This window comes from Pinus tabuliformis, chromosome 1_1 (assembly GCF_031772625.1).
Source record: "Pinus tabuliformis cultivar Carrire ecotype Pingquan chromosome 1_1, CPIR1, whole genome shotgun sequence".
NCBI classification, from domain to species: domain Eukaryota; kingdom Viridiplantae; phylum Streptophyta; class Pinopsida; order Pinales; family Pinaceae; genus Pinus; species Pinus tabuliformis.
In genome coordinates, this window is record NC_142297.1 from 960437433 (window position 1) to 960448808 (window position 11376).

Consider the following 11376-nt stretch of genomic DNA (forward strand, 5'->3'; position numbering starts at 1 on the left):
CCACATTTTCATTTTAGCAAGATAGTTAGTTGCAGTTCAATCTATTTCAGTTTTGCAAGTAGAAGTAGAAAAAAAAAACAAAAATCAACCAAAAATATTTCATTTCATGTCTTGTAGGAGTAGAGATAAGTTAGAAAAATGATTGCAAAACACCCCCACTGCTTCACACAGCCTTCTCTCTTCTTCGATGGCTGTGATTGAAGAACCCCTGGGTGGACATCAAGACATATTTAAAGAACCTCTAGGGGAGAAGAAGAAAGAAACATTCCTCTGGAGAAAATGGCTACAAGCAGAGATGTTGGGAGCAACATCTTGTCCAAAGATGAATTTGAAAATCAGATCAAAGATTTCAAGAGTGATATGAGGTAGTTTCTTTCCATGCAACTGGATACCCTGTGGATCCAAAAGAAGCAAGAGGAAGCCAAGAGGGCTTTGGCCATTTTTTGTCCTAGGTGCACTAGAAAGCATCCTAGGAACGAATGTCCAATGCACTCCCTAGAAGTGTGTTTCATCTGTGAAGAATACCATCCTACAGATCAGTGCCCTTCCTTACCCAGAATCAAAGCCACATATCAGAGAACCAAAGGAGCCACTGAATCACTCCATTCTATGAACCAAAGGAGGCCATATGGACCTAGATCTTACCAGCAGGAACTGCAAGGGACATCCGAGACCTATTATGACCCCTATCAAGCCACTTTCATGCCTCCTTGGGGTCCCCCTGCTCATCCTTCCTGGTCTACACCTCCTCCTTGGTCATATCCTCCTTATTCCTTCACAGATCCATATTAAGCCCAACCAGTTGCTCATTCATTTCACTCTTATGCTCAGCCACAGCCTCAGTGGAATGCACCTTATCAGGAGTGGAGGCCCCAGTACAACTCTCATCCCGCTCATTGTCCTCCACCACCTGCTCATCCACAACCATCGCCTCCTCCTCCACCAAGGCAACCCCAAATGCCTACCAAACCACAATGCCATCCATCTCCATCTCAATTTCACACCTCCACTCAACCACCCGTACCATTTCCAAAGCCATACAATGAAGTAGCTCAACCCAAATGCAAATCTGAGGCACAACATGTGCAAATGACTCCTTTTGAGCTCAATGATGTTCACCAAAGCTCAGGAAGAGTGTTGCAAAACAAAGATTATATTGACAACATTGAAGGACCAAAGGAAAAAGAAGATTCAGAAGAGGAAATCAAAGAACCATGGGCTGCACTTGATCAAGTGAAGAGATCAAAATCAGAGATCAAGAAAGCTTCCTCATGGTTACCATCAAACCCTCCATGTAGTCAAGAGAAAGATCAGCAAAAAGAGGAAGAAGAGAAAGTCATGTTAGAAGGGGACATGAATAATGATCCAGATCAGCAAGATGACCAAGGATATCAAAGCTATATTGAGATATGGTTTCAGAAGGTCACTAAGTTGTAGCAGTACTCTCCTCCTCAGCTATGTTTTGTACTTTCAAAGTCAGATCATGTTGTCTCTGAAAGTTGGATAGTTGTCAAAGCATGCATTCTGAGCCTTTACATCATCTTGTCTCTAATCTCGATGTGCACATGGCTCCATTGGAAGTATTCTTATACTTGAAAATGATTTTGTTTTTCAAGTAGGGTAGGGTAGAAAAAAAAATGAAAAAAGAAAAAAGAAAAAGAAAAAAAATGAAAAAAGAGGGAAATAGAAATCTAAGGTGAAAACCTCCTCGGAGGCGCCTTAGATTGGCTCATTGATTGAAAACCTCCATGAGGCGGTCAATGGGTTGGAAAAAAAAGAGAAAAGAGAAAAAGATCTTTGGGTGAAAACCTCCCTTGGAGGCGCCCAAGGCAGGCAATTAGGGTGAAAACCTCCATGAGGCGCCCTAGTTGTTTTTCAAAAAAAAAAAGAGAAAAAGAAAAAGAAAAATAAAAGCTAATCTCCATTGAATAATTTCATGTTGCAGCAGTGACATTGCAGGTTGCAAGAAGGACATTGTAGGTCAGGTGGATCACTCAAAACAAAGACAAAGGAGTTTTTGTGCCTTCTACAGGAAGTTTCGTATCTTCTACAGGAAGCTTACAAAAAAGCCAAATTGATCTCCGAGGAGGACCTGAAGGCTTGGAATATGTCCATGAGGCCTACCCACATCCATGTTTCCATTCCTCACCCCTTTTCCATCATTTTTTTCATGTCATTATGCTTCTTTCCTCAAAACTGTGTCTTCTACAGGAAGCCCTGTATTTCTACAGGAAACATCCTGTAGAACCTTTGGACGAGCCAAATACAATTTCAAAAGTGAATCTAATGGTGGGAATCTATTGATTAGGCCTACAAGCACTTGTGTGTCCATTCCTTGCCTTTCTCCATCATTTTTTTTTACCTCCTTGTGCTTCTCGTTGTGCTTCTACAGGAACTTCCTGTAGAAATTGTGGGAAACTAGGCATGCATTTCAAAAAGTGGTTTAGCAAGCACGGTAACTTCCTAAAGGGTCCAGAAGCCCTCATGCAATCTTCCAACTCCTCCTCCATCAGCTCCATACCTGCATCACAGCCAAAATTCATTTTGTCATCCCATGCAAGCACATGCAAAAAGCCTTGAGGCAAAAATCCATAGAGCATAATTTGTTTATGCCATAACTTGAAAACCATGCATCCATTTGACAAACCGTTTTATGGGGAATTGTACAAGGTTGATGACAACATGCCTAAGCAGTTTCATGCAATTCTGGTGCACGGTTTCCAAGAAATCAGTCTCCATCACCATCAGCCATTTTTACATTTTCTCCATAACCGTGCATCCGTTTCAAAACCTGTTTCATAGGGAGATGCACATGGGTGATAGTAGCCTACCCAAGAAGTTTCAGCCGATTCTGATGCACGATTTCCGAGAAATCGAGCTCTGAAATCTTCAGCCATTTTCCATTTTTCTCGAAATCCGTGCATCCATTGATCACGAATTTGCTATGGGAAATGCATAACGATGGTGTGAACATGCTCACCGAGTTTCAGATTAAACCGATCTACCGTTTGGGAGAAATGGCAAAAAGAAGTTCTGGTTTTGTGACCATGCAGCAGCAGTAGCTTGAACGGGCAGAGTTGAACGTGGAAATGATTGCATGCAGCTCAGATCCGGCCAGCGGACACCTGCACAAGGAAAAGAAATAAAAAATCATTAGCCAAGACTCATGCAATCAAAGGATCCAAGCATGCAGCAGCAGCATCAAAGCATGCAGCAGCAAGAAGCTTCGCAAGCAGCCGTTTGATTTCAGGTACGTGACTTAACCTTGTTCATCTGTTTGCATAGATCTAATCTAAAGCAATGCATGAATGAATGAGATGAGTGGATTCAGCCAAGAAGGGAGCCACGTTCAATTGCACTCAGCAAGGCAAAAATCACGCATGCATGGATCAGCCATTCACGTGAAGTTCAAAAACAAAACACAGTCAGTTGGGGATATTCTAAACTCTAGTGCAACTAATGGAATTGAATACAAGCAGAGAACGAATAGTTAGCAACAGCAGTTCATGACAACACTTCAGTTCGAAAAAAACCAGCGCGCATGTTTTTTTGCCACCTCACCACAAGTCACGCAGTAATTCAAGGAACGCTCGGCTGAAACTCTCACCACTCTTTGTTCAACTGCGGTCAACTGAAGCGCATGTCCACCATCCAGATCAGTTAAACAATGGTGCTCTACCGATTTCTGCCTTTTATTCTCGAGATCTCTTCAGTTCCTTAAAAAATTCCCGCCTGTTGCACTCTACAGGCGTTTTCTACAGGATGTCGTCTACAGGAAAGGCAGAAAACAGCCCTGCAGAAAGAAACCACGGGATTTTTAGAAAAGTTCAAGCTCAAAACGAGGGGAAAGGAGGAGCATTAATTCTGAACTTTGGCATGCCTGCGCGGGACCTCTTGTTTCATTTCCACCACTAGATTATACGATGCAACCACCAGCTCAAGAACTTGTGGCCAGAGATTTGCATAACCATGCATGGACATTCAGACATATCTATCGTGGTCAGCCAAAGAGGCATCTTCTAACAACAGGATGGGGTGTATTTGTGAGTGCGAAGAGACTTTTTGCTGGTGACTCTGTCCTTTTTATAAGGGATGAAAAATCACAACTACTTCTGGGTATAAGGCGTGCAAATCGGCAACAAGCAACTATGTCGTCATCTGTCCTGTCTAGTGACAGCATGCATATTGGCGTTCTTGCTGTAGCAGCGCATGCTGCTTCAAACCATAGCCCATTTACCGTTTTCTACAATCCAAGGGCAAGCCCTTCAGAGTTTGTCATTCCTCTGTCTAAGTACAACGAAGCAATCTATGGCACCCAGGTTTCACTTGGCATGCGGTTCAGGATGATGTTTGAAACTGAGGAATCAGGCGTGCGCAGATATATGGGTACCATTACAGGGATCAGTGATCTTGATTCTATGAAATGGCCAAACTCACAGTGGCGTAATATCCAGGTTGGGTGGGATGAATCAACTGCTGGTGAAAGGCAGAATCGAGTTTCTATCTGGGAGATTGAGCCCGTTGCCACCCCATTTTTCATTTGTCCTCCGCCTTTCTTCAGGCCCAAGCGCCCACGGCAGCCAGGAATGCTGGGTGAAGAATCAGAAATAGAGAGTGCCATCAAGAGATCTTCACTGTGGTTTGGGGAGGAGACTGGTATTGTTAATTCTCAAAATCCTACAATGCCTGGTGTTGGTTTACTCCAATGGATGAACATGCATCAGAGACCTGATATAATAAACTCAGCCATCCAGCCAGATTACTATCGTCCTATGGCTGCTGCTACCTTACAAAAACTGGGGAGCAGTGACATAACCAAGCCTTTGAATTCAGCCCAACAGGCATTGCAGTCACATCAGTTACAATTCAGTATTCCACAGTCCCAACAGTCAGAATTGTATCAACCTCAAATTATGTGGTCACAACAGCTGGATCAACACCATCTTCATATGCAACAGCAAAATCCTTCCCAACAAGTGGAGCAGCAGCACAGTTCGAGAAGAAGGCACCCTCAGCCGCGCAGACCAAAACAGTGAAGGCAGTTCTACAGGAAGTTAGCAGACTGTTTCTACAGGAAGACAGAGAAAAGTTAGCAGACTGTTTCTACAGGAAGACAGAGAAAAGTTATCAGACTGTTTCTACAGGAAGACAGAGACTGTTTCTACAGGAAGTTTGGAAAAAGGGCAGCAAAAGGAGAAATCGGCCGAGATTTTAGCTAAGGAGGCAGCACCTGTGTTGGCCACCCTAAGCACATCCATCCCCTCCATGAACACTCATTTCTTTTAAGGTTCGGGCACAATTTAGTCACGGTTCAACCTTCTACAGGAAGCTACAGGACTTTCTACAGGAAGTTCTGTATTTTTACCAAAAACATCCTGTAGAAGCCTTTTGGCAGGCTAGAATCAATTATAGAGAGGGATTTGAAGCTTGAAGTCTGTTGAGGAGGCATGCAACCACTCTTTTCTTCCATCCTCCACTGGTTTCATCTCCTCTCACCACCGTTTCCGCCATCAGATTGAATATACTTGCACAATCATACCCAAGCTGAGAATTCTTTAGGAAAAGGAGCAAGTAGTGGGAAGAAGCAAAGAAGCATGGTTTCATGACAGAGAAGAGGACATCACTTCAGAAGCTTGGCATGACAAGGAGGCCATCAGGGCCATCAAAGACGAGGAGAGAGATTGGTTGCTCAGAGGATGAGCAACACTTTCAGTAGGGGGGTGATGATGAGCCCCAAAAATGTACAATTATTTGGGCTCATTCAACTTCCTAATTTGACTTAATCCACCATTCTCATTAGTTTATTGCATGTTTTTGATTATATTTGTGTTAATAGAGTGAATTTGGTTAGTCATTATGCCAACAAGTCTAATGGGTGCTTTGTGTAGCCTTTTTGGTCAACTTGGAGACAAAATGGAAGGTCTTAATGAGCACTTGGCAGCCAAATTCGTGGGAGAACAAGCTAGAGGATTTGTAGGAAGGTGTCCCCCTCATTTATGGGCCCTTACCTCGAATTCTCCACCATCAGCTCGGAGTTCAAAGGCCACCAAATCAATGAGCACAAGGGCAGCCAAGCAAGTCAAGTAGGACTGCTGTTAACTACAAGTCTTGGGCAGCCAAGTCCCTAACTTTTAAGAGGAATGTTGAGTCCTCAAATTGTATAAATAAGAGGGCTTGGGGCCTCATTTTGGTTAGCTAGTGGTTAGTCATTTTGTAGCTAGTTAGTCATTTTGTTTTAGCCATTAGTTAGCTAGTTTGTAGTTCGATTTTTATGCAATAGATTAGCTTTGCTTTCAGCTCATGTTCAAGTTCTCCTTGTGGACAGTTTTGATGTACAATTCATTTCTTGATTAATAAAGATGGATCCAGCTTTGCACCAGCTCTAAATCTTTCATGGGAGGTTGTAGCTCTTGGGGTTGGGCCCATCTCAAGCGCCCAGTACCTCCCTTGTTTCTCTTTATGTGTGTTTGCTGCGTTCTTGAGAAAAAATCTGCTCTTTAGATTTAATTCATGCTGTGTTACTTAGGTTGCTTTCGATGGTTAAAGTAGTTCCTTATGTTTAAGATAGATTGGTAGGAGTTATTCATGCATTTACATCTCTTTGATAATGTTTTGTTCACAGGTCGTACGTGATTCTTTTCATGAATAAGGTTGTTGTCCACCGATTTCACTAACTTGTTAGATAGATCACATGATATTTCGATTGCATGCAAGATGTAGTTGGTTTGATCAAGCAATCACTATGCAGGGCATCTTCATCACCTCCTCGTTCAGATCAGCTCCTCCATCACCAAGTCTGTTCCCTCATCTCCCATCTTCTCTTTTGCCAAGTAACCTTACCTTCTTCCCCATTGTTGTCTCAACTACCTTCAAGCCAAGTCAGCTTTCCACATCATCTCACCACTCCATCCATCAGTTCCTGGGTCACTTCAAACCCCCATCCTACCTCCATAACCATCCATGCATCTTCCCTCAACCATCCATCCTCAAAAATCCAATTCGTAAACATCCTGTAGAAGCCCCTGGAGACTTCCTGTAGAAGTTCATGAACACAGTTGCATGTCATCCAGACTTTGTGAAACTCTCAGAAAGGATACTGGGGATCCCTTAGACTCTCTCTGTACCATCCCAACCTTTCCCAAAGCATTTCATCCCTTGATCCATCCCTGCACAGTGGAAAACTAGTTAGAAGCACATGCATGATAATTTCAACAACTTAATCAAAAATACAAAAAGATGTTTTCTTCAGATAGTGATAACATAGACACATGCATTTTACCTTCCTAGAAGTAATGGCATCTCTTTTCGTTGTTTGCATTCTTTCCTTTGCATCAGTAGGACTAGCTGGTAGAATTAGGGTTTGCTAGGGTTTGCTAGGGTTTGTGTTTCTTTTTGGCTTTCAGTTCATTTTTGCAAAATAGATTAATTTCCTTCGAGATAGCCTTCGTCCATCATTTAGAAAGCTTCTTCTGAGAGCATATAGAAGTTGGCTTGAGCCCTAGCAGACTTGTGCCAGCTGACCAAGTGACAGCTGCGACAAGAGCTAGTACTTGTGCATACAACACCGTCGCTTCCAAGTTTGTACGAACTACCGGGTTGATAAAATTAGAGATAGGAAGCTCCAGGAGTTGTAGCATTATTGCTACAATACTGGAGCCCACCACCAGGGACAATGATCCACATTACAATGATATTACAATGATTTTCTTTGACTAATTGACACACTAGGACCTAAACCCTTGTCCCGACAAACTAAGAACCCTTGTCCCAATGACAAACCAAAGCCCTCTTCCCAAAACAAATTTGCCTTCTTCAATTCTAGGCAATGAAACAAATTCCTTACAAATGTGGGCTCTATTACAGGGGATACTAACCCATTTACAATGACATATAATGTTTGAAAAATTCACCAACTCTTGGACAAACTACTTACAAGACTTACATTGTTTATACAATGACTTGTCTCTTCTACCTTGTTGATTTTAAACTTGGTGATGAAACCGATGTATATGATGTACTACAACACTGAGAGATGCCAATCTTTTGCACTGTCCCACAACAATATGTCCTTCAATAATGCTTTTGCCTCAATAATATGTCTACCTTGTTCTTGATGATTAGGTTGTACTGAACTAAAGAAAGTCTTATTGCTTTGATATTTTTGATCTTATTGTCACTGCCGTCTTGTCTTGAATTCCTCTTCAATAGTTCACTGCTTGTTGTTCTTGTCTTCAGTGTAATGGTCAATCCTGCAAGAGAAGGTGCCCATACATCCCAACCCAAAAGAAAATTTCAAAATAAATCCCAACCTTAATTACTTACCTTTGCCTGCAATCACAAGTCAGTTTAATAATAACAATAATGACTGTAATAATTTTGCAATGAATACAATAACAAACCTGGGTTTCCTTGATGTGATGAAGTGCCACCTTTTCACAATACCTCAGTATACAAAAACAGTCCTAAATAGCAGTCCCTAACCAATAGGAATTCGAGACTAAGATTCTTTGATTGTAGAGGTTCATATGTTGAAAATAGTTACAACTCAATACTTCCACTTATGCCATTCCTAATCGGTTCACATAACAAATTGTTTGACGTATCTTTTTGCAACAAACCCTTGGTTACAGGTATGACTTTATATGATGTTCCTCAAATGCAATGAAGGTTAGACTTATGTATTGTATTGCTTAATCTACAATATTAAAGGTAGATGCAAACTTTATCATTCCTTCGCTCTTCTAAAGATCAGGTCCTGTAATTAAGGAACTGCAATAGACCGAAGCTGTGAACACTCCAAAATAGACTCTATCCTCCTAATTTTACTGCGTTAGTATCCCAAGGATACCCGAGAATTTCATAGCAACTTCTTCTTTTTTTAAGAATGTTCGTCTAAGTCAACTTAGGAAGGAGATAAGTACTCCTTATATAGACTATGGAAGGGATTTCTTAATGGTGACCATTTGAAGTTTCTTAAGGCTTTGAATCAATTAAAAATTTAAATAATAAATACCTTACATACTAAGGAAAGGTAGCCGTTGGTCATGACGTAATTAATAAGGTTCTTAATTAGACGTTGGATAAGACTCCTTGTTTGTAGGAGACATAAATTCCTTATGTGACAATAAACAATAGTCATTTGACTGTTGGGTGTTAAGAAGGGCTTCTTAATGTACGTTGGAGTAATTCATAATATTTTAAGATGTTAAATATCTTAAAATATGTATATTTTTGTTGTAAGGTAAGTGAATCATTTTAAAATTCTTCCTAATATTTGTATTAATACTTATTTCCTTAAATTATTTCTTATTAGTGACTTACCCTTAATAACTCTTAATAAATTTGATGTTAATTGCAAGCAAACCAATGATTGGCTTAGTGCATATGATCCTATCTAAGAGTTAAGTCTATGATTGGTTTACTATATTTGGATTTTCAAGTTATTAAACTTATATGAGGTGAGATTACGGTGAGAAACCCTGTCATATATTGGAAATCATTAGGGAATAAGGTGATGTCTCAACCCCTGGGGTTTTATCCCACTAATGAGGGTTTCTGACTTCAAATGAAAATAACTCTCAAACCGTGAAGAAGTAGGAGGCATACCATATATCAACGGAAACATCTCGATAAGTAGAATCCATAAAGAAGATCTTTGATGCAAAAAATGAGTTGTCAAGTCAAAATTCCCATGCAAGATCTGGGTAGCCCCTGGTGCTACTTGGGTTGACATCAATGATAACCACTGATCAACAATCTTCCCCTTTGGTATTGATGGAAACATAAGTACTCCCCCTGCGATCATGACACCTATTCCTATTGCCTTCTCTCCCCCTTTGTCATCAATGGCAAAGGGTAACTCCCTCTGACAAACAACCATCCTACGGACCTGTACACACCTCCACTCCCCCTTTCTACTCGAGTAGATAAGAGAAAGATCTAATGGAAACTTGGGAGAATCCCAAGATTTTGGTGAAGATACTCAAATTCTTCACGGGGTAATGGTTTGGTAAAGATGTCAGCAATTTGTTCCTTTGTGCCAACATATTCAAGCTTGATATTATTTTCGGCGACCTTCACTCTAACGAAATGATATTTAATTCGAATGTGTTTCATTTTGGAATGCATCACAGGATTCTTGGAGATACTGATGGCGCTGGTGTTATTGCAAAAGATGGGAATAAGCTCATCAAAATTGACTTGAATATATTGTAAAGTTTGCTTCATCTAGAGAACTTGAGTACAACAAGCTATTGCTGCGACATATTATGCTTCTACTGTAGATAACGAGATTGAAGACTGCTTTTTACTTAACCATGAAACAAGACAACCACCTAGATAGAATGCTGCTCCACTAGTACTCTTACGATCATTAACACTTCCTGCCCAATCTACATCTGTATAAGCTTGGATAACCAGATCATTTCCTTTGGGATACCATAGACCATATTCCATTGTTCCCTTAAGATACCGAAGAATTCTTTTGACGGCAATAATATGAGATTCTTTTGGTGCTGCTTGGAATCTTGTTACTTGTCCAACTTCCTGCATCACATCAAGCCGAGAGGCTGTCACATATAGGAGACTACCAATCATGGATCTATACAACCTTTGGTCCACATCCTTTGACGAATCTTCTAAGCTTAACTTGCAACCTGTTATCATGGGGGTAAGGACTAGCTTGCAATCTTCCATCTAGAATTTTTTGAGCATTTCCTTGATGTACTTGGTTTGATATATGAATATTATTTTATCTTGCTGAGAAATATGAAGCCCCAAAAAGTATGTCAGCTCGCCAAGCATAGACATTTCAAACTCACTTTGCATTTTTGTGGCAAAGTCTTTACTTAATCTGTCATCATTGCTTCCAAAGATTATATCATCCACATATACCTCGATAATCGTTAGGTTATCTTGATCCACTTTCACATAGATATTGTTGTCAGCGCTTCCTTTCTTGAGTGCTTGTTGATGTAGATACATATCAAGACGAGCATACCAACCCATAGGAGCTTTCTTGAGACCATATAGTTCCTTCTTTAATTTGATAACGTAGTTTTCTTTGTCAGTAAGCAAAAAATGTTCGGGTTGTTCAATGTAAACTTCTTCTTCAAATTCACCATTTAGAAAGGTTGACTTAACATCCATTTGGTAGACCCTTATTTTTCTTGAGCATGCATAAGAAAGAAACATCCTGATAGATTCCATTCTGGCAACGGGAGAAAATGTTTCTTCAAAATTGATTCCTTCAACTTGTGCATATCCTTTGCAAACTAATCTTGCTTTATTCCTGGTAACCTATCTGTCCTCATTCAATTTTTTTTCTGAAGACCAGTTTAGTTCCAATAACATTTTAATCCTTTGGTCATGGAACCA

At 40.5% G+C, this 11376-nt stretch overlaps 1 pseudogene; it reads left to right on the forward strand.

Annotated features, from left to right (window-relative positions):
* The first annotated feature begins 3923 nt into the window (after positions 1-3923).
* Positions 3924-5036, forward strand: LOC149217677 (auxin response factor 19 pseudogene; annotated as a pseudogene).
* Positions 5037-11376: the final 6340 nt, after the last annotated feature.